The sequence below is a fragment of the Nannobrachium achirus genome (genome assembly GCF_963921795.1).
Source record: "Nannobrachium achirus genome assembly, chromosome: 5".
Lineage (NCBI taxonomy): Eukaryota > Metazoa > Chordata > Actinopteri > Myctophiformes > Myctophidae > Nannobrachium > Nannobrachium achirus.
This window is the reverse complement of record NC_137814.1, coordinates 50,893,845-50,918,122: the sequence shown is the minus strand read 5'-3', so window position 1 is coordinate 50,918,122 and position 24,278 is coordinate 50,893,845. Positions and strand designations below refer to the sequence as shown.

The 24,278-nt window shown below is 45.0% G+C and overlaps 1 pseudogene across 1 annotated transcript in view; it reads right to left on the bottom strand.

Annotated features, from left to right (window-relative positions):
- Positions 1-24,278, bottom strand: part of LOC308286037 (neuropilin-1a-like) — a 104,395-nt pseudogene that overhangs the window by 34,969 nt on the left and 45,148 nt on the right. The window contains exons 4-6 of the transcript XR_013963343.1: positions 20,961-21,188; positions 13,238-13,408; positions 7,049-7,215 (exon numbers count right to left, since the gene is read on the bottom strand). The product of XR_013963343.1 is annotated as a neuropilin-1a-like (transcript). The remainder of the gene's footprint in view (positions 1-7,048; positions 7,216-13,237; positions 13,409-20,960; positions 21,189-24,278) is intronic.

The window sequence follows — 24,278 nt, the reverse complement described above, 5'->3', positions numbered from 1 at the left end:
GGGGTCCCTGGAACTAAATATTTTGAGATGGGGGTCCGTGGCCAAATACATATCATTTTGGGGGTCCTTCACACGAAATAGTTTGAGCTCAAATTGTCACGATTTTTCAAAAATAGCAGATCTACAAGCTCGCAGCGCGGCACTCGGTGCCGCGCTGTGAGCTTGTATATCTGCTATTTTTCAAAACTTAAAGCACTAAATAATGTGTTCACAATCTAAATGGGTTAAACCCCCTCCCCCTATGAAGAACGCTCATGGGGGGGCCCGCAGTGAATCCTTGTACCCAGGGCCCAGGATTTGGTGTGACACCCCTGCTCCCTTGCACCTAGGATCATAACAAAGACACTGTATAATACAGAGCAAAAATATGACGAGGTGTGTCCAGAATGAGATGAGAAAAATTGCCCGCAAACCCTTCCGGGATGACTGAGCACAGAGACGAAGACAAATTATGGTACTTCTTTTTCTTTTTTTTTAGCTGTTAGAGGGTAATTTGAGTCCAAAATAACATCCAATCCTCTATATTTTAAAGTGTTCAACTGTCCCTTAGGGACACACACACAATCTAAAACTTGCCTGCCTGTTTTTGCTGATCGTTCCCTGTTTTCCCTCGTAGAAAAAGGATCCCTGTCCGTCAGTCAGTCAGTCTGTCCGTCACGTCACACTTTTGCCCTACTCTTATCTCGGGCACCATTGCCCCTAACCATGCCAAACTTTGCACACACACTCCTTGGCTGGCAAACCACAACCTCATTTCTCACATGCCCCTCTTCTAGCGCCACCATCAGGCCGATTTCTTTTGGCCTAAAATCATTCAAAGCGGTACACAGTATCTCTAAAATCATGTCTTCAACATGGATCTGTCCCATTTCCCATATTCCCTCCTGATTGGTTACGATTGCCGCCCTAAAGTTTGTGTATGCAATGTGACGGTTGCTTATCTCGGATTAGGGAGTCTTACTGGTTATGCATACTTTTTCAACTTTGAAGATCATGTATAATTGCGTTTTCGGTGACGAATATAACCAACAGTAGCTGTTTCAAAGGAGAACAGGCTCTTTGCCAGCTATGGGTTTCATCAAGGGCAGCTGATGACACAATTAGACGCTACCGTGTCCAGAGTCTCCCAATTTAAAGCGGCGTCCTCCTCGCCCCATTCACCAGACTTCCTCTGTCAGATGAGTGAAGCTAATTGGTCTTCCATATTCTAATTACTCACCACTTGGCATGGCTGACACTCAAACGCCCACTGAAAAGAGAGAACCCTCCACTCAGGGTTTTTTTAATGAAGGAAACTACGGAGGAAGGGGAGAGACGTTCAGTCGCACTGTGACTAAACAAGATTGTGAGGGGAAGAAAAAACACAGGCGTTTCCTGCCAAAACAGGATATTGATGTGTGTGCGAGGGGGTTCTTTTTTGTGCCGTTGTTGTTTTTTAGAGGTGTTTTTTTTTTTAACGATGAGAGGAAAGGAATTGTGATCAGCCAAGGAAGCGCTTCTCTTTCTCTCTCTCTCTTACGACCCAGTTCTCTCTCTCGTCTGAGGTTTTCTAAAGTGTTTTCTTAGGAAAGTGCTGGGGTTGCGCTTGGACAGCAGGCAGAGTTGGAGGAGGAAGAAAAAAGTTTCGACCACATTAGAGGGGAATTTTCCGGGCTGAGGCAAACAAGCAACATGTTATATGGCTCTCATTTGAGATCGCAAAGTGACAGGGCCTACACTAGTGGCGGTCAGTTCCCAACCCGACAAACACGCTCCGCTCCGGACCTGCTGCTGCGTTGGAAGGCCATTGTCTAAGAAGTGCGTTTTTCACGAGGGTTCCTTCTCTCACCGACCGGGCCATTTAGCGCCGTGATTGATACATCTTGCACACACACTTGAGTTCTTTCTCCTCGACAACAAGCCCCCCCCCATCAAAGCCCTGAAATGAAATTCAGGCGGGATATGTCTTCCGTAAATCTCTGGAGAAGAAGTCGTGGGGGGAACTCTGATTTGTTTCTGAGGCTTTTTATTGACATTTCCTGGGTTTGGAAGTTCACTGTGGAATTCCGCAAGCTGCTCCCCCCCCCCCCCCCCCCCCCCCCCCCCCCCCCCCCCTGGATAGCAAGGCTCCTTTTTAACGGTCTCGGGAGGATCTTTTGTTTTCAGTTCCCCTCTCCCAAGCTTCCAACAACACACTTCGCTTACACACACACACACACACACACACACACACACACACACACACACACACACACACACACAGCGCCAGGCACGGACCCCCGAAATGTGTTCTCCAGATGTTACGCCCACCGAGCCTCTTCCTGGTTGCGTCAAGAAAAAGGAGCCCAAAGACAAACGTTTCTCTTCAAGCGACGGGGCGTCTATAAATACCTTTTTTTTTCTAACTTGGAAGTAGGGGAAGGAAGCCCATCCTGGGCTTGACTCACGGCTTTCAATAACATGTCAATCTGCCCACATATATATACCTCCCTGGTGGGGAGCCAATGCAAGGCGACCGCTGTGCAGGCACGTGCACACATAAGACATCAAAGGGGGCTTGAGCCCCTGCCCTTTTATCCATCTGTTAAAAAGTGCCCTCTCCAGACCATGAATGCGGTTTTTACTATGGTGAAAGAAACGCAAATGCCCTCTTTCCATGCCATACCTGAAGGCAGCATTCAAGAGAATTGCCTCGTCCAAACTCTCCTGAACTTGAATGCAGCATGTTGCAAGAATTGCCCTCTCTGTGTAGAAGTCAGCATCGAAAATAGCCGGCCTCCAAGCTCACAACGCGTCGCAGCGCGACGCGTTGTGAGCTTGGAGGTCTGCTATTTTCGATATTTTCACCAAAAGGCCCTTTTAGAAATTTCAGCCCTTGCCTCTCTAACATTCTCTGCACGTCCCTGCCACAGTGGGTGGCGGGGCCCAGTCAGACAAAATGGGTTTTGGACGAAACCGGGCTTACACCCACACACCCACACACGCACGCACACATAGAGACAGACACACACACACTCCCTCACATTGGAATTTTCAATTCCCTGCAAATGACGCACCAACGACGGAACGAGTCACCGCACACTGGAAATGTGATTACGAATTCCTTCATAATGGCTATAAAATGAGCTCACTGTCTCTCCCGTGCCGTTCCGTTTTTTCACCTACGGCGGGCAAGCGGCATCTCCCGCGATAACATTATGAATAGTAACCTGGAAATAAGTATTGATGAAATATGAATGCCTTTGGAATGAATAATAGAGGTGTTTGTGGTTGGCGGGGGTGGCAGAGAGAGCAGGCATGCATGAATTAACCGACTCGTAATTTTCTCCTCAAGTAAGATGAATGCGGAGCCGCGGGCCGGAGAGACAGGCCCCGCCGCAAGGACCACGCAGCACACTTAATCAAATAAAATGGAAAATTCTCCCTCACAAAAAAAACACCAGTCATAACTCAAATGGCTCACCAAGTCCGTGGCGTAGAATAGCATTTGTTCTTGGGGCTATAAATTACATTGGAGAAGGGTAGATTTAATTTATTAACGTTTCAACAAGGCTTTGTTTGAAATAAGCGTATAAAACACATGTTACAAAATAATGTCAAAAATCAGATAAACCACAATCTTTTCACAAGAAACCCAAGCCATGTCATGCATGCTAATGTTGACCAGTAATCAGGATTTGATTGACATGCACACATAAAGCCTGATTTATACTTGTTTGCGCGCCATGTCGTAGCCTACCGGTCCAGGCACATACCACATAGGCTCTGATACCTAACAGTGTCGCAGGTTCGAGTCCCGACCCCGGAGAACTTTGCTGCGTGTCTCCCCATTTCCTGTCTTACACCAAACTTCTATGTATAATACCAAACCTCACACCCGCTGATGCATGAATATGCAGGCCTAGCGATACTAAACTCCTGATGACCTGCACCAGCCAGCTGTCTCTTTCACCCTCGTGTCCCTCCACCACGCATCCGCTGCCATGCTCTAGTGCAGGGGTTTTCAAAGTGGGTGACGGCACTGACGGGGCACCCTGGGGTGCCACGACGGCAGTCCAGGGGTGCCGCGAGATGATTTGATAATATTTGGAATTTATTTGGACACTTGAAAAAATATTTAGTATCATTTTAAACTTGAAGTACAAAGTTATTTTCAGCCAGTTCTAACCAAAATGGCTATTATCTCAACGTTTTCCTCGCAACATAATCACTAAAATATTGTCACTGTCGGGAAGAAACCTTGTATCTCCAAGTTTCAAATGTGTACGTTTTTTGGTAAAGCAAAGCCCTGCTTCATCATACAAGACTGTCGCACAAATCTAGTGAAAACAGCCGATCTGCTGTTTTCACTAGTTTAGTACATTTTATAGATGATAAATACAAAACGAACGGTTTTGGACATACAAGGTTTTGGACATACAAGGTTCCACCCGACGATATGTTATAAATATAAGGTGCTGGGAGTGAAAATTATAATGTAAGGGTGCCTCAGATTAAAAAAAATATTCATGAGGTGCCCTGAGACAAAAATGTTTGGGTACCCCTCCTCTAGTGGCACGTCTCACACTTTGAAAACCCTGCACTCGGAGGACAAACTCAGATTTGCGTTGTATGTACACATTTACCAACTCACAGGATGTTATCCATCTTAACTACTAAATCCTGTGTAGTTAGTTGACCAGGGTTCCCCAGGGCCAGTGGGTCTGTGGGCCCACTGCTTTTTCTTGTATATTCAACACAAATAGCAGATGGAGCTTGAAGATGTGCTATTTTTAGCTGAATGTTCACCCCGTAATAGGGACTCTAGTGTTCAAGCGGTTAAATAAATTGAACCATTTCCCCCCATGGATAATGGATATACAGCGGGGGAACACATTTTATGAATTGACTCCAATTTATGAAATGAGTACAGAAGGACATCAATTTGTTCATGAATTAAATACAGAGGGCTTCCAACGTAAAAAAGACTGTAAAAAGTCTTATTTGGGATGTTCCTTTTAGGCAGGGTGTTTAACTGTACTTGTACTGTACTACATTTCAATTATATTGACTAAACTTGTACTGTTCTCCATTTTTGTCTAATAAAATAATCAATCAATCAATGCAGAGTTTGTATCTGAACTGGACTGTCCTGTACTTATTCCCAAATTTCTAATAAAGTATTCAATCAATCAATCAATCAATCAATCAATCAATCAATCAATCAACGTTTCAGAAATAATATCTTCACAAATATAACAATATGAGATTCTTCTATACATCGCTATATCTCTGGAGGCTTGGCTGTGGCCACAGTAGCTGAAAGAAGACCCTCCAGATTCCCTAGACAGACAATAGATGGTTGCAGAGTGTTAGTGCCAAACCTTGCACTTCCTGTCTAACTCCTGATTTGGCCTCCGCAGGAAGGAAGCAGGGGTCGGTTCTCAGCCACCAAGGGGCATTGTGTGTCTTCCTGTATGAGTTCCTGTCCAGCACAATGGGGACAGGACCACGCGTTTTAACGATGCACACGGTGGGCCTATCTAAATGAGCAGTGCATTGTAGTAACTGTCTGTCACAACACCACGAAGAGAAAATGACACAGCTAAGGAAGAATGCGACCACGAATGATGAACCATCAAGCACTAGGCCCCACCTGCTAGAACAACGTGTCTACAACGGAGGAGTAAAAATCCTACACACACACACACACACACACACAACATTATCGTCACTGTCGGGCAGAAACCTTGTATCTCCAAGTTTCAAATGTGCCAGTTTTTTCGCGATTTAAAGCCCCGCTTCATCACACAGGGCCGTTGCACAAAAGTAGTGAAAACAGCAGATCTGCAAGCACACAACGCCTCGCGGTGCGAGGCATTGTGTGCTTGTAGATCGGCTGTTTTCACTAGTCTAAATCATTTTTAAAATGATGAATACAAAACGAACAGTATTTGGACATACAAGGTTTCCATCCGACAACGACATTATGATGCAGTGGATTCTGAGCACTACGGGGTGTCAGTGGCTCAGGGGTAGAGACACCACCATTAGAACACGGAGGGTTCCCGAAGGGTTCCCAGTTCGATCCCGGGCTCCCCCAGAGTTAGTGTCGAAAAGTCCTTGAGCAAGACTCTGAACCCATAGTTGCTCCTGATGAGCAGGTTGGTGGCCTGCATGGTTTCCTCTACCATCGGTGTATGAATACGCGTGTGAACGAGTGAATGTAATGCATAATCTCTGTAAAGTGCATTGGATAAAGGCACTATGTAAATGCACCATTTACCATTTACCACTACTCTAATTACCAATTGAAGCAGTGTGTATCATCACAAACAAGACAATGAAAACCGAAACGCTGTGACAGAGTTATTGGCAACTAAGGATAAAACATTACACAAGGCCCTCTTTTTCAGCAATTAACTTCTGTCAGGCATCATAATTAAACATTTGCAGAAATCTAGCAAACGGCAGTTTGACATTTCAATAATGCATGATGGTTTGATTTTGCGGTGAGCTGCTTTCCCAAAGTGCATGCATAATCCAAAGCAGGAAGTGGTGATGTCATCGCTACAATCTGACATCAATTGGGAGAATGAGTAAATTGGGTTGTAAGGGATGAGCAAAGCACCCAAACTGTCCCCACCCCCATCTCATCACTAAAATTGAATTGGGAAACTGTGCAACTTTTAGACTTTTTTTTTTACTTTATCAGTCACTATTATTGTGCCGGGGCGTTTCCTTGCAGAAAGACACATCCCACTGGCTGTATTTTGGTTCTGTTCCACTGTTTTTATTGACATTCATCCCTTGCATGGACAGAAAAGTCTGTGAGGGGAGGGGGAGCTCAGACAGGGCTCTTAATCGCTCACTTTGAACTTCAAAGAGGTTGTGCACTGAGTTGATTGATTGGGCCATAACAGTGTCAAACTCGTTCTGTACTCATTAGTGATCTCTCTAATCAATTAAAGCATCAAAGACAGCTACCTGTTTGATGCCCGTCAGAGAGGGGAGGGGGGGGGATGTGTTTGTATACACACAGACTTGCCTAGTTCACCTTTAATATTAAGGTTTAAGCATGTGTTTTTACCTGTATCCACTCCCTGATGGTGTCGTCTGAGGGGGTCCAGCCATTCTCGTGGTAGTTGAGGCGAGAGCGCTCTGGAGACCAGTTGGAGTTGTACTGGGACGTCACTTTGATCTGCTCCGAGCTGATCTCTCCCGACTCCATCCCCAGTGGCTCCATGCACGCAAAGTCTGTCCACAAACACACAAACCTCTATCAGCCACAGAAACTACAGCCATTTCACTGCTTAATGTAGTAGTAAACCTTAATCTGAAGAATGTCGAAACACAAACAAGGAATGAAAGAGCTCCTGTGAAACACAGGAAACCTTGTAGGTTTCACGCTCAAATTCAACTATTTGTTCAACATCCAGTTTTTGAGCGGTTTCCTACATCTGGCCTAGATCAGTGGATCTCAACCTTTTCAAGCCACGACCCCCAAAATAATCATATTTTAACTGGGGACCCCCCCACCCCCACCCTGACGAACACCAAGAGTTGAGGCATTACATTTTAAATAACACGGTTCTATTGTGAAAATAGACGATCTACATGCTCACAACTGACAATTTGGCCAATGTTTAATTTGTCATTTTAGAGGTATTGAAAGTCCTTAAATTGTCACTTAAGAAATGTGCAGATAGACTCTATATCTATACACTTATACTGTTGGTCTGCTTACTGTTCAGTGAGAAAAGAATGTTAACATTAAGCTAACATCTGGGGACCCCTCACAATAATTTGGGGACCCCTCTGGGGGTCCCGACTCCCGACCCACTGGTTGAGAACCACTGGCCTAGATATGGCCTACATCTTGGCACAAACGGCTCAGAGTTTGTTGTATGCCCAGGGTCCCATTGGCCAAGCTTCACAGGACGCTCTGTGATTGGCTAGCGGGACTAGGTGAGATTTTAGTCACTCTAAAAGTCACAGTTTCATTCAATAAATAATGGTTAAATGACTAAGTGGGTGCATTACAGTATGACAGAATTCACAAACATAGTAGAATTATCAAGATATTTGGGTGTTTGTTAAAGGGAATTCCCAGGGAAGGGGAATTCGCTTTCACCCAGTGGATGGCTGCTCAGATGGCTCAGGTGAGCACACCGGAGTAAATACTAGGGCTTAGCCTAGGTAAGTGGCTCGCTCAGGGTACAACATGTATATGTTGGCCTAGCCGACGGGTCGAACCTATGACCTTCTGGACTCCCATACGGCCTCTCCCTGCCTACTCACCTACAGCGAGGAGGATCCAGAAAAACAACTGCTTTTCTCTTAAAACGAAATCTAAGCTTAACGGGAGCAAAAGGATAACAAGGTTGTACAGGAATTATCCGGGGAACGAGTTCATATTAACCCCCGCCCAGGGGCGCTGGAAGTGGGGTGCTGAGGGAGCTGCAGCTCCCCTGGTGGTGGGGAGAAAAAAAATAAAAAAATAAAACGTTTTTTTTTTTTTTTTTTTTTAAATAAGCCTATATACACACACACAGAGCTATATTAAAACAATAATGTATTTGACTATGGGGAATAAAATATGTTGAAAAAAGGTATTTGATTATCACATGGTGACCTAATCACATGGTCACCTTGCCACTTCCGGTCAGAAGGGAAGTAAAATTTAAATCCCGCTTTGATGGCACACCAAAGTCTATTTATTTGAGAACTAGAAACTGCCTATGGGCTCATTGTTGCAAACTAACACGTTGTATATGGGGAATAAAAAACAGTAGAAAACTGTTACAAAAATAATACCCGATTTTGTAGTGTGTGCGTGAGTGACTGTGTGTGTGCATGCGTGCTGTGTGTTGCACTGTGTGCTAAAATAACTAGTAACTATATAGCTCCTTGTTACACCGTTGTGCGGGGAATAAGCACCCGAAACCGTAATAAAAATAACCCAAAATCGGATAAAAAACGTGAATTTTCACGAAAATTCACGTTTTTTATGAACTCCTCCAGGCTCAGCTCCCCTTGGGATTTGGGAGTTCCAGCGCCCCTGCCCCCGCCGACTGAGCCCGAATCGAGTTCATCTCAACCCACCTCCTACAGAGACAAAAGGGAAGTGAACAGAATGCCGGTATATCTGCCAGACGTTACACATGTTGTACTTCTCTGAGAGTAGATCATTGTTAAAGCTCCTGGCCGGGCCGTAGGACAGTCAATCACAGCAGTATAGTAAATGTTTTCTAGCTGCAACACCTCCGGGGACTGCACTGCGCATCTCCCATTGTTCCCATTGTTCAGAGTGTGCCGGCGGACAACTGGCCCAGCACCGCGGTTCAGGGAAGGGTCGCACGGTGCACACACACCGCATCCCTCCAGTCACGTACTGTACTGTACCGTACCGTAGGTACATGATTACAGCCGCTAACGTGCAGCACGTCTGGACACAATCGCACGCGCATACAAACACACACGTTGATGTATACCAGTGGTTCTCAACCTGTGGGTCGGGACCCAGATGATTAACTTAATGTGCAACATTGTTAAAGTTTAAGTGTATAGAGGGTATCTACACATTTCTAGTGACAATCTAAGGACTTTTTAATACCTCTAAAATGTCAAATTAAACATTCGCCAAATTGTTAAATATTAAAGGCAGAAATTGTGAAAATAGCCAATCTACATGTTCACAACGCCTCGCAACGCGAGGTAGATCTGCTATTTTCACAATAGAAACGTGTTATACAAAATGTAATGCCTCAAAACTTAGTGCTCGTCAGGGTGGGGGGTCCCCAGTTAAAATATGATTATTTTGGGCGTCGCGGCCTGAAAAGGTTGAGAACCACTGATGTATACAACCATGGAGTCTCAGAAGCAATGTACATGTACGCTCACGGACGGGCACACGCTCACGCACGCATACATGCGCACAAACAAACCCACGCACAAAGGTTAAAAGTTGGTGGAACCCTGGAGGCCACTTGTGTCCAGTTGCTCACTGCAGGGGGTCTTAAGGGAAGGAAGAAGGAATGGGCAAGGAGGGAAGTGGTTTGCGTGTGCGTGTGTGTGTGTGTTAAGTATATCGTCGTTGCCGGGTGGAAACCTTGTAGGCCTATGTCCAAAACCGTTAGTTTTTGTATTTATCATTTAAAAAATGAACTAAACTAGTGAAAACAGTTGATCTACGAGCACACAACGCCTCGCACCGCGAGGCGTTGTGTGCTTGTAGATCGGCTGTTTTCACTACATTTGTGAGACTGCCTTGTATGATGAAGCAGGGCTTTACTTTGCGAAAAAAAAAATGACAAATTTCAAACTTGGAGATACGAGGTTTCTGCCCGACAGTGACGATATGGAGACAGTGCGTCAGCCAGAATGCCTCCCACTGAGCTTAGAGGACAACACAACAGAGTCACTATGACACACCACAAAGAATCTGCAGTGTGGATCACTATCATCGTAGCAACACGCCTGGCATCGTAGCAACGAGCCAAACGTCGTAGCAACATGGCTACAGCATCGCAGCAACGTGGCGAGCATCGCAGCAACATGGCTAGCGTCGTCATGACTGCACAACCAGGGGATTAAATCTTCACAATCTCTCACACCTGGCTCTTGTTTTCGCCTCCCGCCTCTAAAAGACCCCCTCACTCTCTCTCTCTCTCTTTTCATTTCAATTTTCTGTCTTTAATTTCTATTCATGAGTCAAAACCCCTCCTGTCTCCTTCACAGCGGGCAGGCAGACAACTTCAAACCCAACTGCTCTCTCTCTACCTTTCACTCTACCTCTCTCTCTCTCTCTCTCTCTCTCTCTCTCTGGCTGTCCAAAATGAAAAGAGCCTTATCTGACGCACCGTCGACAGTTCAGAAGATCAAAGAGCTGGTGCGTGTGTGTGTGTGTGTGTGTGTGTGTGTGTGTGTGTGTGTGTGTGTGTGTGTGTGTGTGTGTGTGTGTGTGTGTGTGTGTGTGTGTGCGTGTGTGCGTGTGTGTGTGTGTGCAGTAGACGTGGGGAGCATATCTGACAGCTAAGAGAGAGAGAAGACAGATCGTGATAAATTGACAGGGGTATTTGTGCTGTCTAAGATTCTCAGACAGCAACAATGTGTGTGTGCGCGCGTGCGTGCGTGCGTGCGTGCGTGCGTGTGTGTGTAGTGTTCCGGGCCTGACAGCGTGTTGCGAGTTTGAATCCCGATGACCTTTGCTGTGCGTCACTGCCAGTCCATCTCTCCCTGTCCGTGTTGCGACACGTTGTGAGCTTGTAGATCGGCTATTATAGAGGATTTAACTCATTGAGTGCCTATCCCGAACTAGTTCGGCTTTATTATCGCATCCCAGGGTGCCGATCCCGAACTAGTTCGGCTTTTTAATTAAAAAAATAAAAAAATAAAAAAAAAATGTGTCCTCTGTTTACAGAGGACGATATTTGCCGATATTTGCTGATATTTACCATCCACTCCAATGCAATCCAGGATCTTTAGAGCTCATTTTCTCTGTTTTTTCTCCCATGCATGAGGTGTGCAAGGTTTAATCATGGCTAAGTTGACGAAAATCTAAATCTAAAATGCTTGGTAGCCAATAGCTAACTTCAAGCTAACTTCATCCTCTTTCTGTACATGCACAAAGGAAAGTGTTCTGGCAAGTCATGGCTCCAGGGCTTGGGCATGCATTACCAGCATATCTCTATTATTCTCTGGTCACTGGGCGCCCTCTAGTGGTGATAGGCTGGCATTAAATGAGTTAAGTGGTACCGGGTATGCAGCTCGGCAAGTAAAAGGTGAATTGATCCCAGTGCATGACGGAGGACGATATCACAATATCAATTAAATCTCCACGATATGATTATCGTGAGTGTTTTTTATCACGATAAACGATAATATCGCTTATGGTCCCATCCCTAGATTGTACACTAATATGCAGCTCTGACTCCTGTACTTGTGTTTGAACATTTTCAACGACACCTTTTCTCCGTCATCGACGGCCCAAGGTTCAAAGTCTCCTCTTTCCGCAGCTCTGCGTGTCATCCTCTTAAGGTGGACTGGTCTGTTCCTCAGAGACACTCCACCGCAGTTAAGCCTCCGCGGAGATCAAAGTTCACCTTAAATGTCGGTGCCTATATTTCACCTTGACCTACAGCTACCAGCCCAACGGTTTTTATTATCCATGGTATATGGTTACTATGGTTAGTAATTATACCACCTATCAACCAATCAGATTGCGTGATTCGACCAACTCATTTTACAATTATAAAGATACAGTGTCAGCAGCAATGTAGAACACGATAAAATGTGTATTTTATCGTGCCATCTAGGATAGTAAGAGCTTTACCTCACATCGGTCCTACTTTCACCCCTATGGAGAAAAGCTGTGCGCACGCACGCACACGCACACACACATTCCTAAACAAGGGGTCAACGGGTCCGGGTCGCTGCCGTGAACCAGCCCCGTTATGACCTTACATAACTGAATTCACTAGAGGGGAGAGTTCTCACATGATGCATTCATAAAAGGAACGGCACAAAGAGGACTCCGTACCATAACCGCAGCGTTAAAGATAACCTCTTTAAGCTAATAATAATAATGTGTGAAATGCGCCCGCTGCGTTTGTTTGGCTGCACATTGTGGGCCAGTGGGTCATGAGTTTGTAAAAAAGTAGGTCACGCTAAATGGCTTCTGAAGGAGCAGAAGCAGAAGCACAGCTTCACGGCTTTATGTCACATCCACACACACAACAGAGCATGTTTTATGACCCCGTCGTATGACCCCGGAGACGTTCAAATCCGTTTACAATCCATAATAAAATGAAAGACACGGTTGTCTCACTCCAAACGGATGACTCTATCTATACGTTATGTGCTTGCATTGTATCGTTTTCGTTGTAATTCACAGTAAAGGCACATGTGGACAACATTCTGCTCTACTCTAATCTGATCAGAATGTATCTGATCGCACTATGTCTCTTAGATCGTCGCTGTCGGGCAGAAATGTTGTATCTCCAAGTTTCAAAAGTGTATGTTTTTTTTTGTAAATTAAAGCCCTACTTCATCATACAAGAGTGTCGCACAAATGTAGTGAAAATAGCCGATCTACAAGCACACAACGCCTCGCGATGCGAGGCGTTGTGTGCTTGCAGATCGTCTATTTTCACTATTTTAAATAGTTTTTCAAATAGGACCCAATAAAAAAAGGAAGGTTTTGGACATACAAGGTTTCCACCCGACAACAATGACGACATACTATGTCTGCACCCATGGTCACACTGGGGGGACTCACCCTCGTCGGAGTGTCCCAGGGGAAGGATCCTCTCCCGGACGGTGTAGTTAGCGGAGAAGCCCTCCTTGGCGATGGCGTTGTCCGTGGTGATGGTCATGGACAGGATGCCCGTGTAGGAGACCACGCGGCCCGGCGACGTCTGTCCACAGTACCTGCCGATGTGGGGACCAACTGGGGGAGGGGACAGATGGGACACAGAAGGACGGAGATTGGAGGAGTGTATGAGGAGGAGCGGGACAAAGGAGGAAAGTGAGGATATATATAGGGATGGAGTGGGAAAGAGATAATGTAAGGAGAGAGTGACAGAATAGGGAGAGTGGGGAGGAAGGGAGAGAGGTCAATTTCATGGCCCATAAGCCAGCAAACACGCTGACCGTTCCCTTTTGTTTCCTGAATGTAGTTTTGCCCCCTCAGGTGTTTTCCTTTTTTGTGGCTAATAGTTGACTGGAAAACAGCTCCTGTTTTAACCTCCTTCAACCCCCACCTGTGCCTATTTTTGGGGCATTTTCGCAAATTCATCGTTTGACGAAGTATATTGTAGGACAGGGGTCTTCAACAGGGGGTCCGCGACCCCCAGGGGGTCCTCAGAGTTACTACAGGGGGTCCTCCAAATCTTTGTGTGATAGAAATGTTGTTCTTCTTTTTTTATATTAACCACCTGAACCCTAGCGTCCATTGGGAGAACTTTAGCCAAAAATAGCAGATCTACAAGCTCACAGCGCCTCGCAGCGCGGTGCGTTGTGAGCTTGTAGATCGGCTATATTCGGCAAAGAGCTATGGTGTAGAGGGGGAAAAGAGCAGACTAAGTACAGAGTGAAAGTTTTAAGTATTGACGGTTCAAGTGGTTAAATATCTGAAAACACAACTTGACATGAATCCATTTACACTGATGATTGTGCTGTCAAAAGACGACACTATATGGTATCTATGGGGTGTGGGGGTCCCTGCTTCATCTCTGTCTCAACTAAGGGGTCCTTGGACTGAAAGGAGGAGGAGGACTAAAGCGTCTAAATTAACTCTGAGAATCACCGGATCCCTCTCCGTTTGTCTGCTTCAGACTAACGAGGCGCACCGCTCCAATCTATCACCTATCAGATGTGATGCGACACCTGGAGACATGAATAAAGATGACACGGCAGGCAGGTACAGGTACATTCACGCCTTTGTGTCAGCGTGTCTGGCAGAGCCGAGAAGAACCGTATAATCTCGAGAAACAATGGAATGAAATGCCCACATACCAGAATCTCATCATCTTCCGCATTGTCTCACCATCCTGTGGGATCTCTCTTTCCCATTTTCGAATGCAACGGAGCGAAATCTTTATTTGCGCTCACATTTCTTTTCCCATTTCGAGGCAGTCAGCCGGTGCTCTCGTTGAAAAATAGCTTGACGCCGGCGACTGCGACAGCAGGCTGGACAACATTTTCCGCCATGACGGCAAGGAGCTTTGAGGTGCAACATATCGTCGTTGTCGGGTGGAAACCTCGTATCTCCAAGTTTCAAATGTGTACGTTCTTTCACAAAGTAAAGCCCTGCTTCATCATACAAGGCCGTCGCACAAAAGTAGTGAAAACAGCAGATCTACAAGCACACAACGCCTCGCGGTGCGAGGCGTTGTGTGCTTGTAGATCGGCTGTTTTCACTAGTTAAAATCATTTTTTAAATGATAAATCCAAAACGAACGGTTTTGGACATACAAGGTTTTCACCCGACAACGACGATATTTGTCTGTGCTTTGGCATTCTGCGCCCATGTATGATTGTGTCAAAGTGTGTTTGCCTGTTATCTCTCCTATGGTACCACATCAATACAGCATTGAATTGAACGACAATATTGAACAAGATATTTTAAAGTTTTGGGTCTGAGAGGCTAAATTTCATCACATGGTCGGTGGCTCAAAATGCCGAATAAATAATGGACCTGACAGAAAACACTGTAGCCCAGGATGCTGCTTCGAGATGCAGCGAATGTGTCTGTGCTTTGGCATTCTGCGTCCATGTATGATCGTGTCAAATCCTCCGAGCGGGGCGAGCGAGCACATGTGTGCGATGCTTGCTACACTGCGCCCGGGAGCCCTGGTGTTACGGCTGTGGAACGTGCGTCTGCTGCTGCTCCTCCTTCAGGACAGAGACACTCTGTTATCTGGGTTGACACACATGTTCCCTCAGCGAAGATGAGGCTTTTGGCTCGCGTTCAAACCATCATCACACACACGTGCACGCAGGCATGTGTGCATGCACCATGCACACTCTCCGGGAATTCAAATGTGCACATGTACACACCTAAAGCATGTCGTCGTTGTCGGGTGGAAACCTTGTATGTCCAAAATCGTTTGTTTTGTATTTATCATTTTTAAAACGATTTAAACTAGTGAAAACAGACGATCTACAAGCACACAACGCCTCGCGCTGCGAGGCGTTGTGTGCTTGTAGATCGGCTGTTTTCACTACTTTTGTGCAATGGCCATATGATGAAGCAGGGCTTTGCTTTGCGAAATAATTTACAAATTTGAAACTTGGAGATGCAAGGTTTCTGCCCGACAGTGACGATGCACACGTACAACATGTGCTCGTATAGCGGAAAGAAAGAAACGGGCGCGAACAAACACAAACATGAAAGACACGTGGATTCATACGAAAAATAAAATCAATGAAGCTCGTGCATGTGAATGAGCGCATGCGCGAGCGCACGACACACACACACACACATCTTTCGGCAGGAGAACGCTGGCATGTTATATATGCTGGCATGGCTTTAAAGTGACTGTTATTGTTTGGGTCTCCGCTGGCTGTATATACCTGTGCCAATCTCTGCGAGTTTCTTGTGTTCGCATGCCAGTCTCCTCCCTGGCAGCGGCGCTGGGTCAGAGGGGGAGGTGGGGGGCCTGGCAGCGTCACACACAAGGCAGTGAGCACAGCAGGGGGTATAGCCTGCTGCAGACCCCCCCCCCACCAGGGACATGCTGGGCCCCTGATTCAGCCCGGGAAGAATAGTTGGAGAGGCCCTCATTGCGCACTATAGAGAGAGATCTCTCTCTATAGCGCTGCTATACTCCAAGATTTGCCATTTCAGATCATGACAAGCCAGTGGGCCAATTACATGAGTTATATTTCGTTGTTGTCGGGTGGAAACCTTGCACGTCCAAAACCGTTTGTTTTGTATTTATCATTTTAAAAATGATTTAAACGAGTGAAAACAGCCGATCTACAAGCACACAACGCCTCGCACCGCTGCTGTTTTCACTACTTTTGTGCGACGGCCTTGTATGATGAAGCAGGGCTTTGCTTTGCGAAAATATGTACAAAATGGAACGAAGGCCGACATTTTATTTTTAATATTTCCTAATGGCCGAGAATGAGCCGGCCGTTTGGGAGTTGTCCCGCTTTTCCCAATGGGCAGCACGTCCCTGCCCCCCACCCCCCGGGCTCTTTACAAGGCCTGTCGACTGTATGTTCCTCCAGGCGTTATCTTTATGCCGTCACGGAGAATTGAACAACAAAGGAAACCTGGGGAATGCGGTCCAGAGAGGGGATAGCGAGGATGTGAGAGGTGGATAAAGCAGGTGGGTTCTGTCTGGGGGGGAGAGACGTTCTCAAAGTGGGTTGTGAAGGAACAATGGCACACCACGCCGGGAAAATGTCTTCTCTTCTAGCTGCTCTTAATCTGACTGAAGACGGACAGAGAGCAATGAGCTCCTGGATGAGGCTTTGGAGTGAGGCTAATGCAGTTGTTCCGGACCCATTCTCTACGGTGTGGCTTCTCAGACAGTACTGCGGACATTATTTATGTACTTATGTTTTGGTGTTAGTGTTGCGGTATATTCTGTCTTGTCTTTGTGAACAGTGCTCAGGGTATTAGTCCATGAATACAGAGGGCTTTCAACGTAAAAAAAAAAAGACTGTAAAAGGTCTTATTTGGGATGTTCCTTTTAGGCAGGGTGTTTAACTGTACTTGTACAGTTCTACATTTCAATTGTATTGACTATACTTGTACTGTTCTCAATGGTTGGTTATGGTTGGTTGTTAAGCAATATTACAGGAGAGGTTGTTCTTCACTGTTATTACTACCATTATAGTGATGTGGTTTGGAACAAGGCAAATTCTATTTACATCACTGAAGTGGTAGAAATAGTAAACAATATCCTCAAGTGTAATATTGTGATTATACAATGAATAATGGTAAAGGTTACTTCCTTTTTGCTATTAACATTATTAAACAGTTCAGTACAGTCACTATCTGACACGATACCGTGAGTTCTCTTGTGTTTCCTTTGTCCTGGACTAGTCAAGCACTGTTGAGAGCGTATAGTGTTGTATATTGTATATTTTGTATTTGTGTATACAGTATTTGGTGATTGTGTCCTGCCTTTTTACCCTGCTGTATCAACAGAACCTTTTATTGCCTTGTAATCTGCATCTCAAGTGCTGAGCTGCCTTTGGTGCCCGAAGGTCTAATCTTATCTTATCTTAAAAATTAACTTTGGATAATCACGCTATATAAATGCAAACCACTTTACAATCACCACCACCACCACCACTACAGCTACTGTACTTTCCTCCCCTCCCGTCCTCCCTGATCCCCCTCTCTCCCACATCGCCTCCGTTTCGTCATCAATCTTCATCTGTCTTATTTCCCTCCCACGCACATCTGCACCTGCCCCCCCTCCCCTGCCGCCCACACACACACACACACACACACACACCTGTAGGGACACACACCTCATCCCGTCATCTCCTGCATGCCCATTTCTGACCCTCTTCACCTTTACATCCATCCATCCATCCATCCATCCATCCATCCATCCATCCATCCATCCATCTATCCATCTACCTACAGTATCCTGTATATCGTCACTGTTGTGCAGAAACCTTGCATCTCCAATTCTCCATTCTCCAAGTTCTCTAAAGGGCAACTTTGTTTTTTTTACAACAAGGGTTCATATTTTAGATTGTAATGAGAGAAAAGAAAAGATGAGTGTTAAAATGTTTTCATTTACTTCTTTCTATAGTTTTAGCGATTTTAATTACCTTGATTTCAGTGGGTGGGGGCATGCGTCTTTTTAGACACAATAAGCCGGGGATTTCTTTACTGTAACACTACTAGCCCCCATAAGTCACATCTTCCCATGAAAGATTGTGGTGCATCTTAGGAATGGGCTTATTGTGCCTAAAAAGACATATTTAGCCACTTGCACGCATGCCCCCAACCACTGAAATCAAAATCATTAAAATCGCTAAAACGATAGAAAGCAGTAAATGAAAACATTTTAACACTCTTCTTTTCTCTAATTACAATCTAAAATATGAACCCACGTTGTAAAAAAAAAAAAAAGTTGTCCTTTAAGTAAGGGCCTGCCTCATCATGCAAGACCGTCGCACGAAACCAGTGAAAACAGCTGATCTACAAGCACACAACGCCTCGCACCGCGAGGCGTTGTGTGCTTGTAGAACGGCTATTTTCACTACTTTGAATAGTTTTTTAAATGATAAACACAAAACGAACGTTTTTGGACATAGAAGGTTTCCACCCGACAACAGTGATATACGTTTCCTCCCCCTCCCTCCCTCCCACTGGTTAACGGTATATACATCTATTACTCTGCCTCCGCTCCCCCGCGGTCCTCTCTTCCTCCAACCATCTGTGAGGGAGCTGTTCCAACATCTCCTCCTCCTCCTCCTTCATCCTTCTGATGTCCTTCACCTCTGTGCACGTGCATCTATCTCTATCTCTATCACTCCACCCCCCCCACCCCCCATCATCGCTCACCTGTGGGGGGGAAACCATACCATTGTCTTCCCATTGAGTGTTCTTCTCCCCTATTCTATTTATCATCACCTTCATCATGACCGCCTCCTCCTCCTCCTTGTCCTCAGTTTCCTTGGACTGTTCTATCACTTCTCTTTATCTACTGTATTTCTGCATATTTTATTTAGATGTAGATGGAATGTAGAAAGATTACTGGCGCAGTATACGATTTAGGCCTTGCCACTTTGATTTTTTGCTGATTAAAGCTATGCAAAATTCTGCTTAAACACCATACAGCTTGATTTTCTTATTACATAACACGTATATCCAACGTTTTCTCTTTTTTTTTTGGGGGGGGGGGGGGGGGGGGGGGGCTATGCTAGGATAGTTTTACCTAGACTATGTTGTGGTGGGGGGTGCTGTAAGCCTATATGATTTCAGTAACCAATGCTCTTTGTTAGTTGAACCACTTTCAACCTGGCTTCCGCATTTTGGGAATGCTTTAACACAATTAGGTGCCTCCCTGAGCCAAGCTCGTCCACAGACGAGTTAAGGGTTAAGTCCCATTCCCACTGGGCCAGATAACAGATATCTGGAGATATTTCTCCAGATATTTTTCCATTCAAAGTGGATGGTAGACAAAGATAAAAAAAATATTTGCCACAGATAAAAGTATCTGTGGCAAATATCTGTCGTAGATATTTTTTTTATCTGTGTCTACCATCCACTTTGAATGGAAAAATATCTGGAGAAATATCTCCAGATATCTGTTATCTGGCACAGTGGGAATGGGCCTATACCATGATAAAGGCCCATTCCCACTGGGCCAGATAACAGATATCTGGAGATATTTCTCCAGATATTTCTCCATGCAAAGTGGATGGTAGATACAGATAAAAAAATGTTTTGCCACAGATAAAAGTATCTGTGGCAAATATCTGTGGTATATATTTTTTTTGTATCTACCATCCACTTTGAATGGAAAAATATCTGGAGAAATATCTCCAGATATCTGTTATCTGGCCCAGTGGGAATGGGCCTTAACCAGGTAAACAGACGCTTGCTACGGGTGCTGGTGAAAGAAAAAAAAACGCATAGGCCTACATCATGACGCAACGTGCCCAGAAGCAACTTGGAGTGTCTATTCTCCATTGACTCCTTTTCTATGCTGTATAATAAAAAAAACAGCTGTAATAAGGTGCAAATAACGCCGAAAAGCCCGAGAGCCACTCTTTTTCACGGCTACACTATGCCGTGATGGTCGGCACCGGTTAGGATTTTAGTTTTTTATAAAAAATTGCAGATCTACAATTTCGCAAATGAACTGCATTGCAACACATGAGCTTGTGAACACATTAAAACTGGGAAAGCATCTGTGTCATTTTAGATTTTTGCCGCCACCTATTCAAAAATAGCAGATACAAGCTCACACCGCGTCACCAAGCAATCTGCTATTTTCAAAAATTCTTGTCAGTATGAGAACTACTGATTTGGAAGGCATTCGTAGAATGGGCCTCGGGTCTTAAGGTGGTTAACTCAAGAATGTAAAATGGACCAAACAGTAGGAGGTCCCAGCACCATCCCTCACACAGCAATTTACTTCCCACTCAATTCCCATTCTAAACGGATATATCGTCGTTGGATATATCATCCTTTTAAAAATGATTTAAACTAGTGAAAACAGCCGATCTACAAGCACACAACGCCTCGCACCGCGAGGCGTTGTGTGCTTGTAGATCTGCTGTTTTCACTACTTTTGTGCGACGGCCTTGTACGATGAAGCAGGGCTTTACTTGCGAAAGAACGTACACATTTGAAACTTGGAGATACGAGGTTTCCACCCGACAACGACGATATACTTAAAGTGAACCCCTGACTCCCCATAGCTTTGAGTCAGACAGAGATCTATTTTAAGTCATTACCCCAGAAAGCATCCCCCCCCCCCTCCCTCCTCCCCTCCTCCTCCTGCTGTCCTCACCTGCTGGGAATCCGTCCCAGATCTCCAGCCAGTCGTAGCGGCACAGAGCGCCCGGCGGCGGCGTGGTGTCGGGCTCCATGTCGAAGCTGTCGAACTCCACCACGATCTCGAACATCTTGGGGGCGAAGATCATGAAGGTGCAGTCCAGGTTGTTGGGGTACTTCTCCGGGAAGCCCGGCGTCCGGATCACCCCCCGGGAGGCCGTGAAGTTCCGGCTGCATTCTGGACCTGTTGGTGGTTGTCCAGAGAGAGAGAGATGTTGGAGTTATGGTTAACGAATAATACAAATCGTTGTTGTCGGGTGGAAACCATGTATGTCCAAAACCGTTCATTTTGTATTTATCGTTTTATAAATGATGTCAAATAGTGAAAATAGCTGATCTACAAGCACACAACGCCTCGCGGTGCGAGGCGTTGTGTGCTTGTAGATCTGCTATTTTCACTAGTTTTGTGTGACTCTTGTATGATGAAGCAGGGCTTTACTTTGCGAAAAAACGTACACATTTGAAACTTGGAGATACAAGGTTTCTGCCCAACAGTGATGAAATACTATAGTGTTTATGAACAGACTGTGTATGTCTGCATCGTATCATGCTGTATTTTATTGGATTTTTTTGTATTCCCCTTCTCTGATTGTATGACTTGATTTATTTGTAAAGCACTTTGTTCAAACCGTGTTTTAACTATTCTTCTGGATACGCATACTGCATGTCCTAATGTGAGCGACCCGTCTTCATTTTGCACAAGATCGGTGGTAGTTGCAATTACCTGCACTACAACAATGTATTTCACCATACAGGTATGTTGCACTATGACCATTAAATGCAACAAATGTACGCAATCCAATGGTGAGAGTTGTGTTGTTTTCACCAGAATAAAAAAATGGCAGCCTGTGTGTGTGTCTCAAAGAATATACAAATGGTTGTTATTATTATTATTGATGATATAATGAGGATTACATTTGTAGCTGTGACCACGCTGCTAATATAAGCCTCTCCATCAGTGGGTCATTTGGTGGTTCAGTTAATATGTCTGTTTGTTCAAGACTTTAAGCACAAAAACCGAGAGTTGGTCATAGCTTATGATGGATTACACGCTTGTTCACATGATTTTGTAGTGTTTTGGAGACATTTGACATATTTGCACATTTTGCTACCAAAAATACCCGTCGTCACCTAAAAATAATCTGTTTTCATTGTGTTGTGCCCGACACCTGTCATTACATGAAATGAGACTTTGTTTCATCATTTTGATCGCACCTTGCATGTCTGAAGCGCTGCATGTCTAATATGGCAACAAAAACAACAACTCTGCAAGAGATGCACAAACAACAGACACTTTATTGTCCTTCCGTAGCGATCACACTAATCCTTCCAGACAAAGCATGCTGGGCCCCCCCAGTCCTGGTGCCAGGAGACTGGCTGTGTGTGTGTGTGTGTGTGTGTGTGTGTGTGTGTGTGTGTGTGTGTGTGTGTGTGTGTGTGTGTGTGTGTGTGTGTGTGTGCGTGCGTGCGTGCGCGTGCACGAGTGCATGCGCGCGCGTGTGTGTGTGTGTGTCTGTTTTGACTGGAGGCTGATTGGTATTTATTGACTGCTGCAGACAGACACTTCGGGCTGTTTATGGCAGCTAGGGTCCCCTCACACAGACACACAGACACACACCCCTTCCTCTACTCCACATAGCCAGCCAGCCACAGCAGCAGCTCTCAGCGGGCCTCAGCAGAGTCCAGCTGTACCTCAGACAGTCACAGCTCTTTGTTCAAACGGGTTCTGTCTTCCACTGGCTGTCCTGAAGCATCAGTGTACCGTACCGGCCTGTGTCCGTCTTGACAGGGCACGAGACACTGACACACATACATACCGGTAAACACTCAAGACAACTGCCCAATACCAAAGCAGTGACTTGGGTGAACACCCAAAACCAACACTACAATGACGACACAACACAACTGGTGGACAGTTTTATCAAGTCGCTCTTAGCACAGTATAGTAGCATGAGTGGCTCTGAAGGAAATCAATCCTCAACCCAGAACAGGATAGTGGTTTAATTTGTTTTATCATGACCTACATTTTATTTGTGTAATTATTCCTCAAAACCAGATATTTTGTATGTAGGGCATTCTGACATGCTATCTTTACAGAATGTTTGCCTAATTTCACTGAAAGTTCACCCATTTTCGCCAGATGTTCACCTGTTATGACCTGCCCAGAATCCTCAGATGAGCCCTCTATCAGCGTCTTTAGTTCATATCGTCACTGTCGGGCAGAAACCTCGTATCTCCAAGTTTCAAATGTGTACGTTTTTTGTGTAAGTAAAGCCCTGCTTCATCAGCTAAGGCTGTCACACTAAAGTAGTGAAAACAGCCGATCTACAAGCACACAACGCCTCGCGGTGCGAGGCGTTGTGTGCTTGTAGATCAGCTGTTTTCACTAGTTTTGTTCGTTTTTAACACGATAAATACAAAACGAACGCTCTTGGACATACGAGGTTTCCACCCGACAACGACGATATGGTTAATATACAGCGCATTCGCATTCGTAATGCATTTTGTCTGAAGTGTGCTGTATAAATAATGTTTGATTTGAGATCAACGCTCGACTCTTTGCACATCCCTAAAACTTCTTTGAAGGACAACTCCTGCGTTTAGTTTTAATCTCATGTGATCATCTTTTAGTGGGAGCTCCGCAGGGCCGTGCGTTTCTGTCTTCTTATTGGTTGTGTTCAATTCTGATAAAAAAAAAAGAAAAAAATGGGTCAAGGTGACTTTGTAAATCAGCCAAGCTGCTTTGGAGAAGAAACTGGAGCTATTTTCCATTAGGGGTAAAAGCCGGGGGATTTTAGTATGCCATGTAGCATGAAATGAAATGAAAAGACTTCATATAAATGCTAAATAGCTGCTGGTGATTATTGTGGAATAATACACACGAATGGAAATTCATCTCAATCCGGCTCGGGTCATAATTAGAACTCAGAAATCAAGTCACATTTAATTTGGTTCATGAGTAAATGGGGCAGCGACTGGAACTCAATGCACACAGAACGGCGACTGAATTATGAATATCTTTTGAATATTTGGAGAAAAGTCCTGTTTAAATATTTGACATTAGAATCACGTTAATCTTCAATCTCCATTCAAGCTCACATTAACAACACATCACATCACCTCTCTCTCTCTTTCTCCCCCTCTCTCTCTTTCTCCCTCTCTCTCTCTCTCTCTCTCTCTCTCTCTCTCTCTCTCTCTCTCTCTCTCTCGTACGCATGCAAACTAGGGATGGGACGATAAGCGATATTATCGTTTATCTTGATAAAAAAACACT